Source organism: Myripristis murdjan, chromosome 20 (genome assembly GCF_902150065.1).
Source record: "Myripristis murdjan chromosome 20, fMyrMur1.1, whole genome shotgun sequence".
NCBI lineage: Eukaryota > Metazoa > Chordata > Actinopteri > Holocentriformes > Holocentridae > Myripristis > Myripristis murdjan.
In genome coordinates this window covers 19,866,877-19,881,829 of record NC_043999.1, presented here as the reverse complement: position 1 = coordinate 19,881,829, position 14,953 = coordinate 19,866,877, and the positions used below count along the sequence as shown (strand labels likewise).

At 40.7% G+C, this 14,953-nt stretch overlaps 1 protein-coding gene and 2 non-coding genes across 3 annotated transcripts in view; 1 reads left to right on the top strand and 2 right to left on the bottom strand.

The window, feature by feature from the left end:
• kcnh2b (potassium voltage-gated channel, subfamily H (eag-related), member 2b) overlaps positions 1 to 14,953 on the top strand; it is a 270,945-nt gene that overhangs the window by 229,961 nt on the left and 26,031 nt on the right. The window lies entirely within an intron of this gene.
• On the bottom strand, positions 865 to 936 carry trnaa-ugc (transfer RNA alanine (anticodon UGC)). Its single transcript has one exon. It is a non-coding gene; the product is annotated as a tRNA-Ala (tRNA).
• trnas-aga (transfer RNA serine (anticodon AGA)) lies at positions 1,581 to 1,662 on the bottom strand. Its single transcript has one exon. It is a non-coding gene; the product is annotated as a tRNA-Ser (tRNA).

Here is a 14,953-nt window from a genome sequence, read left to right as displayed (position 1 = left end):
TCCAGAGGTGTAACCTGGATGCAAACTATGTGATCGAGTCAGGTGCAGGACCTCACAGCACAAATCCGAGTCATCAATATTCGAGGTCAAGGCAAGTCATGAGTCATCAAAATTGGGAAACCTACAACATCACACACATCCCATTCAGAGGCACGTACAGGAGCTGGTATCAGAGATGGCAGACGTGTTTTGTTTCCTTATATCTTTTATCAGAGGTCACGCTGAGATCACATTACTCTGCATAATTTAATGACCCTGTAAAATAGACTGCATTGTTTTTATTCTGCCAAGCGTTGTGTGTTTAATTTGTTTAACCCTTTGGCACATAGCGGTCACTAGAGTGGACAGCTGTTTAAAAGTCATTTTCTCCTAAATGCAATGCTTTCTATGGTGGAATTGCATATCAGCTGTTAAAATGCTCTCTGCATTGAGGTTTATGCAGAGACTGTCAATTCTTGTTGCTGAAAACATGTTAATACTAGTATCATGACATGGTAATACCAGTCCTGCATCCTTAAAGAAGTATGGAGACTCACAAAAGTGTTCATGCCCTAAGAAGAGTAAAAACACATAAGAAAAAAATCTGGACTCAGGCTTTCATAATTCATGCATCAAAGGGTTAAAATTTCCTACAACATTCCATACATCCCATTAAATTCCATTCCCCTCTCTGTTCCTTGCACATGAACAGATATAAAAAGCTGTTCATCAATACAAGTACAGGCTTACATTTGGGCTAAAGAACAGTTTATTAATCAATTATCTACATGTCAGTGGCCTAATTTTGTATCAGTCCACCCAAGTAATAACACTTGGACCAGTCACTTTGGTCTCGAAAAGGCTGGTGTTCAACAGAAAGACTGATGGAGATGCCGGGGATTGAACCCGGGGCCTCATACATGCAAAGCATGCGCTCTACCACTGAGCTACATCCCCCTACTGACATGATGCGTTGGACAGCACACCAGGAAACAATGAATAATGTTAAATGTTGGCCATACAATTAAATTTTTTAAATTAAAGACATTCTTCTCATTGCCACAGGACAAGCTATAAAGTTGTCCTGTGGCAATTAGAGGATTGTTTTTAGTCTCTCCATTTATATAGACACTCGATTTATACAGCCAAATACCTCTTAGGTATATTAATCCCATTAATCCCATACTGCTTCAGATGCCCCGATGGCCGGGAATCAGCTGACCACAATAGACCACATTCACACTATTTTCCTCTGATGACTCAGGGTGGGAAGCTCAAATGCTTTTATCATGTCGTACTGCTGTGTTCCAGGCTGCATGTCATATAAATGTGGGGAATCTGACAAATTGTCATTTCACGGCTTCCCAAATGATGAACAACTGAAAAACAGTGGATAGTGAAAATCTGGAGGGATATCAGGCCATATTTCAAGGTAAAACAACATATTTGATAACCCATTAGACAACAGTTAACGTTAATGTTTAGCCACTTCATATTTAATATTACCATTTGATAGTGTCACATGGTATGTCGATATGTTTCCATAGCAAGCAGTCTCCAAACATGTCATCTTACAACATCACTGAATGAAAACAGTGCTCCGTTGTCGGCAGGATTCGAACCTGCGCGGGGAGACCCCAATGGATTTCTAGTCCATCGCCTTAACCACTCGGCCACGACAACTCACACTAAAGAATTTCACACTTTATAAGAGAAACCAGACATATGTCAACCTATAGTGATATTTCAATTTCTGTGAAAGACAAAGTACAATATTTTAAAACCATGACAGCTGTGAATGGACAAATCTGCCATTTTGTGGATGATTGAACAAAGAGGAAGCAGAACTTCTGGTCGGTCCTGGTGGGATTTTGACCTTTATTTGTAAGGTTGTGACATCTAACAAATGAACAAGAGCAAATCTGCAATGGCTGTGACCACGTACACACATGCATCCACACACATACAACGTCACAAACACTCGACCTCCATGACAAAGGTCAGCCTCACTGGGCAACCTTTGTGGGCCAGTGAATGTGTAGCATTCATGTGTATTTGAAGTACGCATCTTGAAGTCTTTTTTTTTTTTTTTTTTTTTTTTTTTTTCAAGTCAGTTAATTTGTGCAAGATTGACTGACACCTTTAGTGGTGCGCGGATCACTGCAATAGACAGAAGGGTACATGTATTTCAAATCCACATGACAAAACTATGTAAATAAGGTAGCCTCTGAGTTGATGTAAGGCTTATTTTTTCACTTTGATGGACCAATGCTAATGACTCCCATAGACTCTAAGTCTTTATGCTAAGATAACAGAAAATGCTACCCACGGGAACCAAACCACCGGATGTACAGATGTGAAAATGGTACCAAACATCTTGTCTCAGTCTGGGTAAATTGGAAAAAGGCCCAGATCTTTGGAATATTCCTGTAAGGTCACTCAAAGCAATCTCTGTTTTTCAGGGCTTCTTTTTACAGATGTGAAAAATACGGGTGTTAATTAACCGTATGCCACCTCAGTTTAATCTTGCTTCGTTGACACTTACTTATAGAGCAATGAACTGCTGTAGAGAGGATTAAAAGCCATCCAGCTGGCCCAAAGCAGAACAAAGACAACTGTCAGCAGGATCCAAACCTGTGTGGGGAGACTTCAGTGAGAGACATGATTCCTAACCACTGATCCACAGCATCTCTAGCGAATTTCACGAAACAAACACCACCCAATCAAATGCATTTTTAATTTGAGATGTTCGGTGTACTATTCCAAGTCATGGGTTCTTCAGTACAGTCAGGTTACCAGGGTCACCTGTCATCAAAGCACTTTACAACACTGGTAATCAAATGAGCATCTGGCATTAAAGGTACACTTGCTTAAGGGAGGAACCTGTAGACTTAACAGACACAAAACATAAAATCATCAGTTTTACCTATCGCACCTTTAAAATGAATCTCTAGTAATCAGATTTCTCTCTCCTCGTCCACAACATTTTTGACAAGGATGGCTTTGGATTTTTCTCTGAAAGTATATTACTATGCCTCTGATTTGAATTCATGTGTTTGAATTTATGCACTAAGGTTTATTTCTGTTTCGCCTCTATGTTGAATTGGAGATGCATTGATCTCCACATCCTCACTGCATCTTGAGTGCATTTACACGCAAGTTTATGCCATCCTGTGACTAGTGTCTGCCCCAGTAAATAGTATGTGCATGCATACTCCCTCATACAAATGGATACACATACACACACCGTTTGATGTTGCATTATTAATGGGTTATCAAACAGACGAGCGATTGCTCCCTTAATAACACCCCTCAGCACTTCAGTGCCACTGCTTCACAGGCCCTCTGCCGGCCGCTCTGTTTACATTTGAAATTGAAGCCTCTGAAATTTTTATGTGCTCCATTCGCTGTTGGTCCAGTCTCTGCTCGCCAAGACAGGCGCTTTCTAACACCAAGTTTGGGCATGAGAGAGCAGAGCTGCTTGCCTATCTATGAAATATTGACCATTTGCCCATCATTAAATATTGACTGTGTTTGCTGAGGCTTTGCGGACATCACCGCTGGGGAGAATCACAGAAATGTCTTTGAAACATGCAGGCGTTTCCAGGGGGAAAGCTCACATTGCAAATACAAAACTGCTTTTGGCATATTGAATTATAGTGATAGCTGTGTATTTTCCTCTGTACGAGAGTTGATAGAGAGTATTCTGATGAAAGGAATTATCTCTCTCCATTTTTATTCACTCCCGCTGTTATTAGCGCTTCTCTTGCTTTGTTGGAAAGGTCTTGTTATGCAAAAGGGACAGCAAGAGATGCAAAATAAACAAAACACAGTGACACCAAACTTGATTATCACATGTAAGAATGGCTGGTGGACCCAACGTAGGAGATGGCAGGCTAGAAGTAAATAATCTTATTTAATGAAAACTGAACATCGGCAACACAAGACCTTAGAATACAGTACGGGGAATACATAGGCTACTCAGATGCAGGGAAACACAATGAGTGGACAAGGAACAGAACCTAAAGCAAGACGTAAATACAAACTGAGCTAATGAGTAAACAGGGCAGGGGCACAAGACTGGAGGGAACAGAGGATTGGATGAAACTACAACACAAGGGCAGGACTAATGAGACCGTGCAGGTGTGGAGGTGACAACAAGCTGACAAGACGACGGGAGAACACGAGAGACAAAAGAGCACAGAAAAACAATATTACTAGAAACACAAGGGAAACATAAAATATACATCCAACACAAAACATGAAACATGAAAACATCCAAAAACATGAAAGAAAGTCCATAAAGTAAAACGCAAATGTCCACAGGCTCATGACATTTCTTATTTGGGAGTAGGAAAGATATAGAAAGCGAGAGAGGAGAAGACAAAGAGTGCGATAAATGTCAGCATGAGAGGAAGAGGAGCGGTATGATATCTTTGTGTTGTTGTTGTGGAGACATGCTGCTAACTTACCACTGAGCTGCTATAGACGTACCATTCATCCACTTTATGAGCACGTATGGTCATTTTCTCCTCCTGAACTGGCATTTGGCCGTGTGTGTGTGTGTGTGTGTGTGTGTGTGTGTGTCTATAATCACACTGACCATCCACCAGGGGGCTATACAGCTTTGTCATTGTTATTCTTCTTTTTGCCTTTATCACCCTCTCTCTCACTCTCTCTCTCTTTGACTTTCTGAGTATTCATTCCCCCTGGCTCTGACTCTCCATTCTATTCTCTCTCTCTCTCTCTCTCTCTCTCTCTCTGTGTGTGTGTGTGTGTGTGTGTCTCTCTCTCTCTTGCTCGCTGTTGTTTTTCTTTTTTCTGCTGCCTCTTTATTAGTTCCTTTGATTTTCTCTCTCTCTCTCTCTCTCTCTTTCTTTCTTTTCCCGTTGTCTGCTGCCTTCTGTTTGCCTCATTCTCCAAAACAAATCTATATTATGTCAACGTAGTGGTGTAACTTCGCCGTTTTGCCCACAGGCACACACAAATGCACACACGCACCCCCCCCCCCCCCCCCCCCCCCCCCCCCCCCCCCCCACACACACACACACACACACACACACACACACACACACACACACAGAGCAGGGCAGGGTGTGTGAGGTCCTGTCACTTCTGCACAGCATGGATGACTGGCCCTGATTATGGTATTGTCCTTTCTATTATAACCACACACACGTACACACAAATGCATGTCTCACACACACTTGGACACACACATATATTGACCTACTGAAATGCACATACACATGCATATAAAAAGCATATAAATGTACAGTGGCACATCATACATAAACAATGAATTCATACTCATATATTATAGCATCAGACACACACATACATAATCTTTCTCTTTCATGGACACACACTGTTCTTCTCACTCAGACAAACATGCACATCCCTGGCCTCTCCTAAGCACACACTAGCACATACTCAATGCATTTACAGTATATGTAACACACACATGTCACACGCTGTACCATCAATAGCATTCTGCATGCATCCACCCATATACAGCTATATACATATAATGCCTGCCCATAAATGCTGTTTTTCTCTCACACTTACAGGCAAACATACTTATTGCAAACACACTCCTTCTCATTTTCAGGCGCACGTGTACACACACACACACACACACACACACACACACACACACACACACACACACACACACACACACGTAAACACAGACAAACCCAAAGGGCACATTCACATGGTGCACTACAGGGGTCTGTCTAATGAGCAATCACTTTGATTTCCCAACAAACAAACAGAAGAGAGGCTGATGGGAGGTTGGTAGTTTGATTGCTTGATTGGAAATGCAGCAGCGCTTTGTACACTTGGGATTTCCTTGGCTAGTTTACAGTGTGTGTGTGTGTGTGTGTGTGTGTGTGTGTGTGTGCCCTGTGTATATGTGGTTAAATGGGTTAGAGGGGAAGGTGTATGTGGATATCACGGTGATTTTGATTATGTTTTGAATTTCCGGCTGTAAATGAATTGTAAGCCAGTCAAGGAATTAGACAGGCTGGGCCAAACTACACTTTGGAATGACAGATTTTTTCCCTAGACTTCCAAATAATCTGTCAGAAGAGCAAAGATAGTGCTACTAATTTATCCTCACTGGACAAGGAGGAAGCGCAGAGGTTGCCAGGTTCCCAGTTTCATCCAGTGGTGTGACAGGCATCATCTGCAGCTCAGCGTGAAGAAAACAGAGATGATCTTCAACCCTAAATCTGTTGGAAATCATTAGGCCCATTATTATTCACAGACAGGGCACTGAACAGGTGCAGTACCTTGGGGTCCACCTGGACAGTCACCTGTGCTGGCTCAGCCATGTGGACAGCATATGCTGACACATCCTGAAGAAAGTACACTTCCTGAGGAGAAATAGATCCGAAAATCAAACTCCTTCTCTATCGGGCAACAGTTAAGTCCCTTATCCATCAAGCTGCTCAATTTCAAACACAAGGGGAGGTGTCCTTAACTTAACCGCCCTAAAAAGCAAGATTGACAATTGCCCTGCAATCTACTGACTGACGGAACACGGGGGCATTTGCTATGGACTATGCACTTTGTGTGTGGTGTGTGTGCAGAGATGTGTGTGTGTGAAAGGGTGTTCATTTGTTTCAATAGTGATTTTATTTCCAATTTCTGTTTATGTGTGTGTGCGCGTCCGTGTGTGAGTGTGTGTATGCAAATATGAGTGTGTAATTTAATTTCAACATTGCATTATTTATGTGTTGTCTATGGTCACCATGGACAAGGGACATTAAAATTGTGTCGTACCATATATCCACATCCATTTTGTTAGACATTTCACAGCGGCTTTCCACAATTACTGCTGCAGTTAGAAGGTGGAGGTAAGCCGTGTTATCAAACTCAGTCTGCAGCTGCAGAGGAGGTTTGGAGGTTTTACACCAGTGACTTTATCATTGATCCCATCCTGGAAACAAGGAATTCCATTTTTCCATCTGCCGCACACTGCCACAATGTGAATACATCATAAGGAGCAAATGTGTGTATTAGTGTGTATTTATGAGAAAAAGAGAGCGACTGTGGCCTTTGTGTGGATGATGTAGTCATGGCACTGTGTGTGTGTGTGTGTGTGTGTGTGTGTGTGTGTGTTTGAGTATGCACACCCCTTCAGGTATGTGGGTCGATTATTTCCAGACCTGCATGGACATTCTGCATCAACTGTGACATGATGTCAAAACATGTGAGACTTTGTAACAAGACATATCATGTCCTCGTGTGACAGGCGGTAAAGGTGTCTCTTCATGTGACACACACTCCCATAATTCTTTAAGACTGTTGAATACAATCAATTGAAAACTTCCTCAGGCCAACTCTTTAATGCAAATGGAACAAAGAGCCAATTAAAAAGTTGTTAATTAACGTCTGGCTAAAAATACACCAATCACTGAGCTCGGAGAGACATTGTTTCCCTTTTTTCCAGTGTGTTTGTTTGTCTGCTCGGGCTGTAATTGTTTTCTTCTGTCCCCATCGAGTTTTACACCCATCTACATGAGGGTCCCTGCCAAGTGAATCTCACACAATGTGAGAAGTGGAAGCCTCCCAAAACCATCAACACCCCTGCCGAGCAGATGGGTGGCGCGTGCTGCCGTCTGCCTCCGGCTGCCGTTAATCTACTGTCATACTTTTTTTTTTTGTCCATTCTCCTCTGAGACTGAACCAAAGTTTTGTGCAGGCGGGGTGTCAAGAAAAAAAAAAGCTAAAAGCAAATTCCCTGTCATTTTTCTTCATCCGACACTTGTCACATTACCAAAGAGATGTTTTCTACGCAACTTGTTAGCACTGTTTGGAGACTTCATTTTAACTAGGTCATGGATATTTTCAGGAATGTTCTGGAGACAAGTAGCATTTCATAATCTGTATGGTAGTCTGATGAAGATTAAGGTGCTTGAAACAATGCATGCATGATGAATTCGTATTCAAGCACAGTTACAGAGGCTAGTAAGCTGAAGAACTTTTGGATCGCTTATTTTATCCGCCAATTCATGGTCAGGGTGTGTTATTGTCTTTTGAGCACAAACCAGTGTTTAACCCCGGAATAAAGGTGGGAATAAAAAACAAGCTAACCCAGGATTTGGGGGATGGGGGTGGAGGGGCAGTGAAATCCCATTTAACAAAATAAAATGCAAACAAATGCATCCAGCCGTCCTTCACTTGAATAATATGGAGATGTAAATCCAATCTGCTTCTTGCTTAGCAGGTTGTGATGACAGTGAAAGTCTTGTAGTCGATGGTTAAGGATGTTGCAGAATTATTTTCCCCAGATTGCTGTTGACACATAATTGTTGAGGTCATATTTATTTCCATTTTTAAACAGTGACATTATGCTTCCTCTGCTCCAGATGTCAGGGAAATAGCTGGCACTCATTAAGGTTAAATAATCTCAATAAGGCAGCGGTGACTTTATAATTTTAATATTTCGGCATTTCATTTAAAATGCTACCAGGATCACTGGCCTGGATTTTAATCAGCAGTTCTTCTTCAGTGCCTGGAGAGTCGAAGGGGCTCTCGTTATCTTTTAAAGAGGATTTGGGATTTGTCATTTGTTACAAAGATCCTGGTGGTGCAAATTTTCCAAAAATAGTTTGTCACTTAAACTCTTCAGTTATATCAAGACTGTCCTGCATGTTTTGTTTTTTTTTCCTGATTTCCTGATTCCTGATTGTTTGTATTCATTTAGTGTTTTAAATGAAGAAGAAGATGATGATGGTCAGGATTTGGGGGTTCTCTGTGTTTTTTTTTTTTTTTTTTTTTTTTTTTTTTTTTGATATGTTTTGCTTATAATTTTGCAATTAGTGACAAGCCATTTTTCATTGGTTGACTTTTTTGGTCCTTAGAGTTTTTAATGTGCAGACTTTGCTTTATTCTACCAGCTCTCAGCTTTACTGACATGTATTACGTCACTGGCAAAAAAAAAAAAAAGGTCTTAATAATGTAATCCTGCTTAAGTCACTTCTGTCACTCTGGCATGAACAAAGCCTTTCTATATAACAAAAAGTATGAATATTAGATTAAGTTTGACTTGTGATTCTTCTTTCTCTCTCATCCTGGATGACCCTTTAATTTGCCACAGCAACCTTTTTATAGGTGTAAATAAATTCATGCTTTCTAAATGCTATTCTAAATCGAGGCAAAAAGTATTATTTTGGTATTGTGGTATAGCAAACCAAACATTAAGTGATGTCATAAAATACTGAGGTGGTTTCCCATCTCTAATGTGCAGTATCTCCATTTCAGCTTCACTTCTGTTGTAAATTACTTCTTGAGAAGCAGGAGGCTCCAAAGTATGCCTTTCAAAGAGTGAATAGTGAGACACACTGAGAGGAGGGTGGGGTGCTTCAAAACGTCACTCCTCTTTTGAAGTCAGAACTTTGTACCCAAAACTGTATATTTCTCTGCAGCTGTGTGTGTGTGTGTGTGTGTGTGTGTGTGTGTCCTCCCTGCCTTTGACTTGTCTACTCAGTCTTCTGCACCGATTGAAGATTTGATAGAAGATTAATGATGGGTCTGATAGGCTGCGGCTGTTCAGTTGCGCAGGTGTGTGTTCTACCACTTTGTTGGTGTAAAAAGCTGAGTCATCACCATCAGATTTCTCAGGTTCAGGCTCGGTCAACACTTTAACCGCTTCTTTCTTCATGCAAACGCTTTGTAATAGCACTTCTTGTTCGCTTACAAATAATGGCTCACCCTATCTTTGATCAGCTCACATAACTTTATTTTTATGGATAAATCTCTGTCAAAAAGTCAGATCAAAGGTGACTCAGCAGGCTAAGTTGTATAACAGACTTTGATGAGTGCAATTCCTGCTCATGACCTTTCTTGTATGTCATCTCCTCTTGCTCTGTCTCTCTCTCGCTCTCTCTCTCTATCTATCTCTGCCTTCCTTCTTACAATTCCCCTCTGCGTAGTTCTTAATAAAGACAAAGCAGCTTAAAAAATAATCTTTTTAAAAAGCCATTATCGGTGTCCAAATATGGTGCAGCGATTAGGATTTCTACCTTTGGAACCCAATGCACCCTGCTTCCTCACTTCTCTTCTCTTCTCTCCTCTTCTCTTTTTTTTTCTCTTCTCTTCTCTCCTCTCCTCTTCTCTTCTCTTCTCTTCTCTCCTCTCCTCTCCTCTTCTCTTCTCTCCTCTTCTCTTGTCCTCTCCTCTCATTCTATTAAACATCTCAAAGTCCTTTTGCAGGTAGCCAGGTGTTGCAGGTACATGCTTTGTACCTGACATCCTGGATATGAATAGATTTTACAGCTTAACATGAGTCATTTCCTCTCTTTTTTCTGCGACCCTCCCTCCTGTCACTCTAAACTATACAGCGTCTTATTAAGCCATACTGACTGAAATTATGACAAGGACAACCTGAACTTAAGCTTAAATTAGAGCTGAACTCTTTTTTTGCAAGCTTGCACCCAATGAAGACCCACAGTGGCTATTTAAAAGTGTAATGGAATAAATCTTTTTTAATCAGTGTTTTTAAACTAAGTACTTAAGTGAGAGAATTCAGCTTGACCCAAACCCAGTGAGTCTGACGTAGCCCAAGCAAATCGCGTCCATTTCGTGGACAAAATGTCAAACATAAAGCTGCGACGATCTGCAGGATTGACTGATGATGCTGCTCTCCACCGGACTGGGGATTCCACTCTGCAGACTGATGACAAGGAGGAAGCAAGTGTGCTGAAGTGAGAGAAACATATCGTCCTGTTAGCACAGGCGGTCAGCTGTGCGCCAACCCTTGCTGCCCCCTCAAGTCCTCTCCCCGAAGTGCTGTCCTTAAATACAGCTCTGCCCCGTCTCCACTTAAATCTGTCTTGACATCTGCACTTTTAACAGTCCTCGCGGCACTGTGTTTCGGCTTCACACAGATGGCTAAATATAACCCTCAAGTTACTCCAGGAGGGGACACACATTTGAAAGGGGCATTTTGCTTGAACTGTATGTGTGTGTGTGGCAGTGAGCGTGTATGTTTGCATTTACATGCACGTGTGTGTATGTGCATGCATCTTCGCATATGGTCACACTCACACTGTCACACTGTTCCTGGACATCTCTCTACAGTCGCAATAGGTTATACATATAGTAGCAGTAGATGTTTGTGATTTTAAAAAAGTATGTGTATGTTTGTGTTTGTATGTGTATACATTCATGCAAGAAAATAAAGTACATAAAAAGACCACGTAATTAAAAACAAGGGGGAGGAAAACTAGACTTTTTGTAACAACCTATTCACATCGTTTTCCTTGACTAGCATATTGATTTACATATGAATATATCTTCTGTCCCCTGTGGGCCACTGTAAGTGATTTTTTTTCCTTTTTGATCAGAAAACAATTGAATTTGCAGCTTTAAGAAGTGGGCAATGTTGGCACCATCCACCCAGCATGAGTGGAAGGTGCTGATTTCATGCAAACCATTGTGTCGAAAAAATAAAACAAAGGAATGTCATGAAAAACACAATAGAACAAGCTGAATGAGCCGGGGACAGAGTTTGGAAAATGACACTGTCCTTTTTTGCACGCCTGCAGTGAAATTGAAACATATATTGTAGTGGGACAAACTGACTGATACTTTGCTAATATGAAGTGTTTTATTTCATAGTTCAAGAAAAAAGGACCAACATGGCCGTATAAATCTTACCTGGCTGCCGTGAATGTATTTTTGACTATCCATAAAAGGGATTTTGTCTGTTGTAGGGACATTTTTAACAATAAAGTCTAGATAATGGTGATCAACAGAGCACCATGTGTTTCCACGTCCTCCCCTACTGCCCCGAGCGCCTGGCATGTCTGGGGGATGTGGCTATATGTGATGAACCCAGAAATGTGATAAACATATTTGGGGTAAACAAAGCTGGCGGTGGGTCGTGCCTACAGCTCAGAGGCGGCCCAGAGAAGCTCTGCAAGGCTCCCGCAGCTGCTAACACTCATCAGCCTCCAGCCAGCATCTCGGTTAGCCACACCATCAGATACTCACGTACTCAGATATTCTGCTCCACCAGGGATACTGAAGTAGATCAGGCCAGGGGCCAGTTTGGGAAAATAAAAGGGGAGGGGGCCTGCTGGATAAAACAAGCCATTATTGACTCCTTCCCTTTAAAATTGTATTTTTCCCAATCATTTGTCGAGCTGTAACTAAGATGGTAACCACAACACAATATAAGGCACTGGCCACAATAGCAGTAACTTTTTTCCCTGTTAACCCACTGAAACCATGATATATTTAAATTAAATTGCAAAAATATCAAAAAAAAAAAAAATCAGAAATAACCAGAAATTTTGCTTAAAAAAGGTAACAAAAAAAAAAAAGCAGAACAATGTTTGTAAAATTAGAAAGAAAAAAATCACAAGAAAAACATACTTATAGCGACTATGACTGTTATTTGAAATTAAATTGCATGAAAATAACCCTCAAATTAGAAGAAAATTGCAAAATAATTTCCCCTAAAACACGAAAAATAAAAAGGATTGAAGTGAATCCTGTTCAGATGGTGAAATAAAACTTCTCAGAACAAAAGCTCAACCTACGGGCTTCTGCAATTCAGAGGATTAAAGGGAAAACCCTGGACTGCAGTTATTCTGCACAGATCCTTTGGGATTTGACTGACTTTTTGGGGGGCCACTATCAATTTCATGGTGGGTCACATGTGGCCCGCGAGCCGGACTTTGAGTATCTACATGCTACACCAACTATCAAAAACAGTTTATGTGCTCAACCAAGTGTTATTTGTGACATATAGACCAGGCACAGTTTTACATTTGGTAGCTTAAAGTCTTCATTTCAAATAAAAGCTGTCTGGGTATTTGGTCATATGGGCATATGAGCACTTTGAGCCCAGAGGTATTATTTTTGGTGTTAGCAGAAAGCAGAAGATGCACTGACATAGTAATCTAGCAGATACTGATACTTGACACCTTGTCAACATGTTGTTATTTATTAATACTTACTTCCTCTGGGCCATTTTTGACACTTAGAGTGTGCCCTTACAAAAAAGTGAATGAAATCAAGAAGTGTTGATGAGGCAAAAAAAAAAAAAAAAAAAAAAAAAAGGTGAGCAGAGATCTCATGGTGTTAATTGGGTTGTTCTTACACCAATTACACTCTCACTGTGATTGAGATAGCCACACTAATGAGAATAGACAATTAGTAATCATGACAGTTGTTATAGCAATTATATTGCCTGTATCAGTGTAAGAATGGATAATTACTGTGCATATAATTGTACTCACTAGCTCGAAAGTTATGATGAATCAAAAAATTAATTAAAATGTGCTCTACCTAATACTGGAGGAGTTCTTGCTAAGTGCAAGAAGTTATGAGGCAGAATTTTCCAGGCAGAACAAAAATATGGAATAAAAAATGCTGGAAATAAATAATAGATGAATGATGGTGTCCAGTAGGCTCGGTATGATCTGCCGTATCTATGGCTCTATGGCTCTCTCTCTCTCTCTCTCTCTCTCTCTCTCTCTCTCTCTCTCTCTCTCCCATATATCAGTCTCCATTATAGCTGTATGAATGTTATTTGATAATTGTAGTATTGCTGATTGCATGTCTTTGTTCTTTTTTTTTTTTTTTTTTTTTTTTTTGATCATCCTTGGCTGCTGGATTAAAGCATGGCTGTTGTTGTGGTTAAAGATCAGGTTTAGGTCCAAGCATCGTGTCGTGTAAACGTAGGTCCTGTTACTGTCAAGGTTGTTTGTAGTGGCAGCCACTTGTGTGACTGTTATGACAGGTATTACTATGGCGAGGAGAGGAGAGGAGAGGAGAGGAGAGGAGAGGAGAGGAGAGGAGAGGAGGAGAAGTGGAAGCATGTGCTTGTTTGGCTCCTAAAGTCATGCGCAAAGTTGAAAATTGGAAAAATAGTCCACACACTAGATAATGCTCCCCTGAACATTTAATGGAATACCACTGTGGCTGATAGAGTCAACCTGAGGCTAACAAGTTAACACAGCTGCCTGGAGAACAAACACACACACACATATACACTCATTCTCTCACACATTCACACATGCACGCACACACACTTTGTTCCCCACAGAACTGATGGTGTTAAAGACATATCTTAGAGAGGAGAGAGAAACTGACTACAGAGGACTGGGTGTGTTACGCTGCAGTCTGGTTGTACCATTGCAGGTCAGGGACTTCACTTTTTCAGCATTTCGACAGCATTTTGGCAGCTTAGCATCTTCTCAAAAGCAGCATACTGCTCGGTATATTGTACACAGCAAATGGAGGAAGTCCAACCAATCAAGAGGAAAATTAGGGTCACTCACACAGACAGCTGTGTCTACCTGACCTAAAAAAAAAATCTATAAATCCTGCCTGTTCTTTATTTCGCACTAGTTCATTAATTAACATGGAGTAAAAGTGCAGTTGTTGGGAAATTTTAACATTTACATATAAAGCTCCCCAATCTATAATTTTCCTCTTCCATAAGCTTCTTGCTAGTCAAATAAAACAGGAGAACCTCCATGTTATTCATCCATTAGCTTACATGGCAATATAGAGAAAATGTTTGTGTTTGTTTTGGTTGTTTGCCTTAATAATTGCAAGGAAACACAAAGTCAATATACTCTGCTTCTTTGCATTTATGTATTGTGTAATATGCAATAAGCTTATAAGCTGTCTGTAGATGAGTTGAATGGAGAGGATTTTTAGCCAACAAAAGCCAACAATATCTCACGTCTCAATACTCAAAACACTGATGCAAGCACCAGGGAGGCTCACATGAATAACGGCATTCTTTAAAAGAAAAAAAAACATAACCACTCCCCTAACACCACAGGCAGAAAATAGAACAGCTGGCATAAGTGTGGACAGCTGGCTAAATTAAAGAAAGGATAAACACTGAAATATTTCTCACTCGTTTTTGAATTAATTAAGCCAGCAATGTTATCTTTGGCCAAATGTGCTTGTTTGGGGTAGATGAACAATTCCCAAGGAA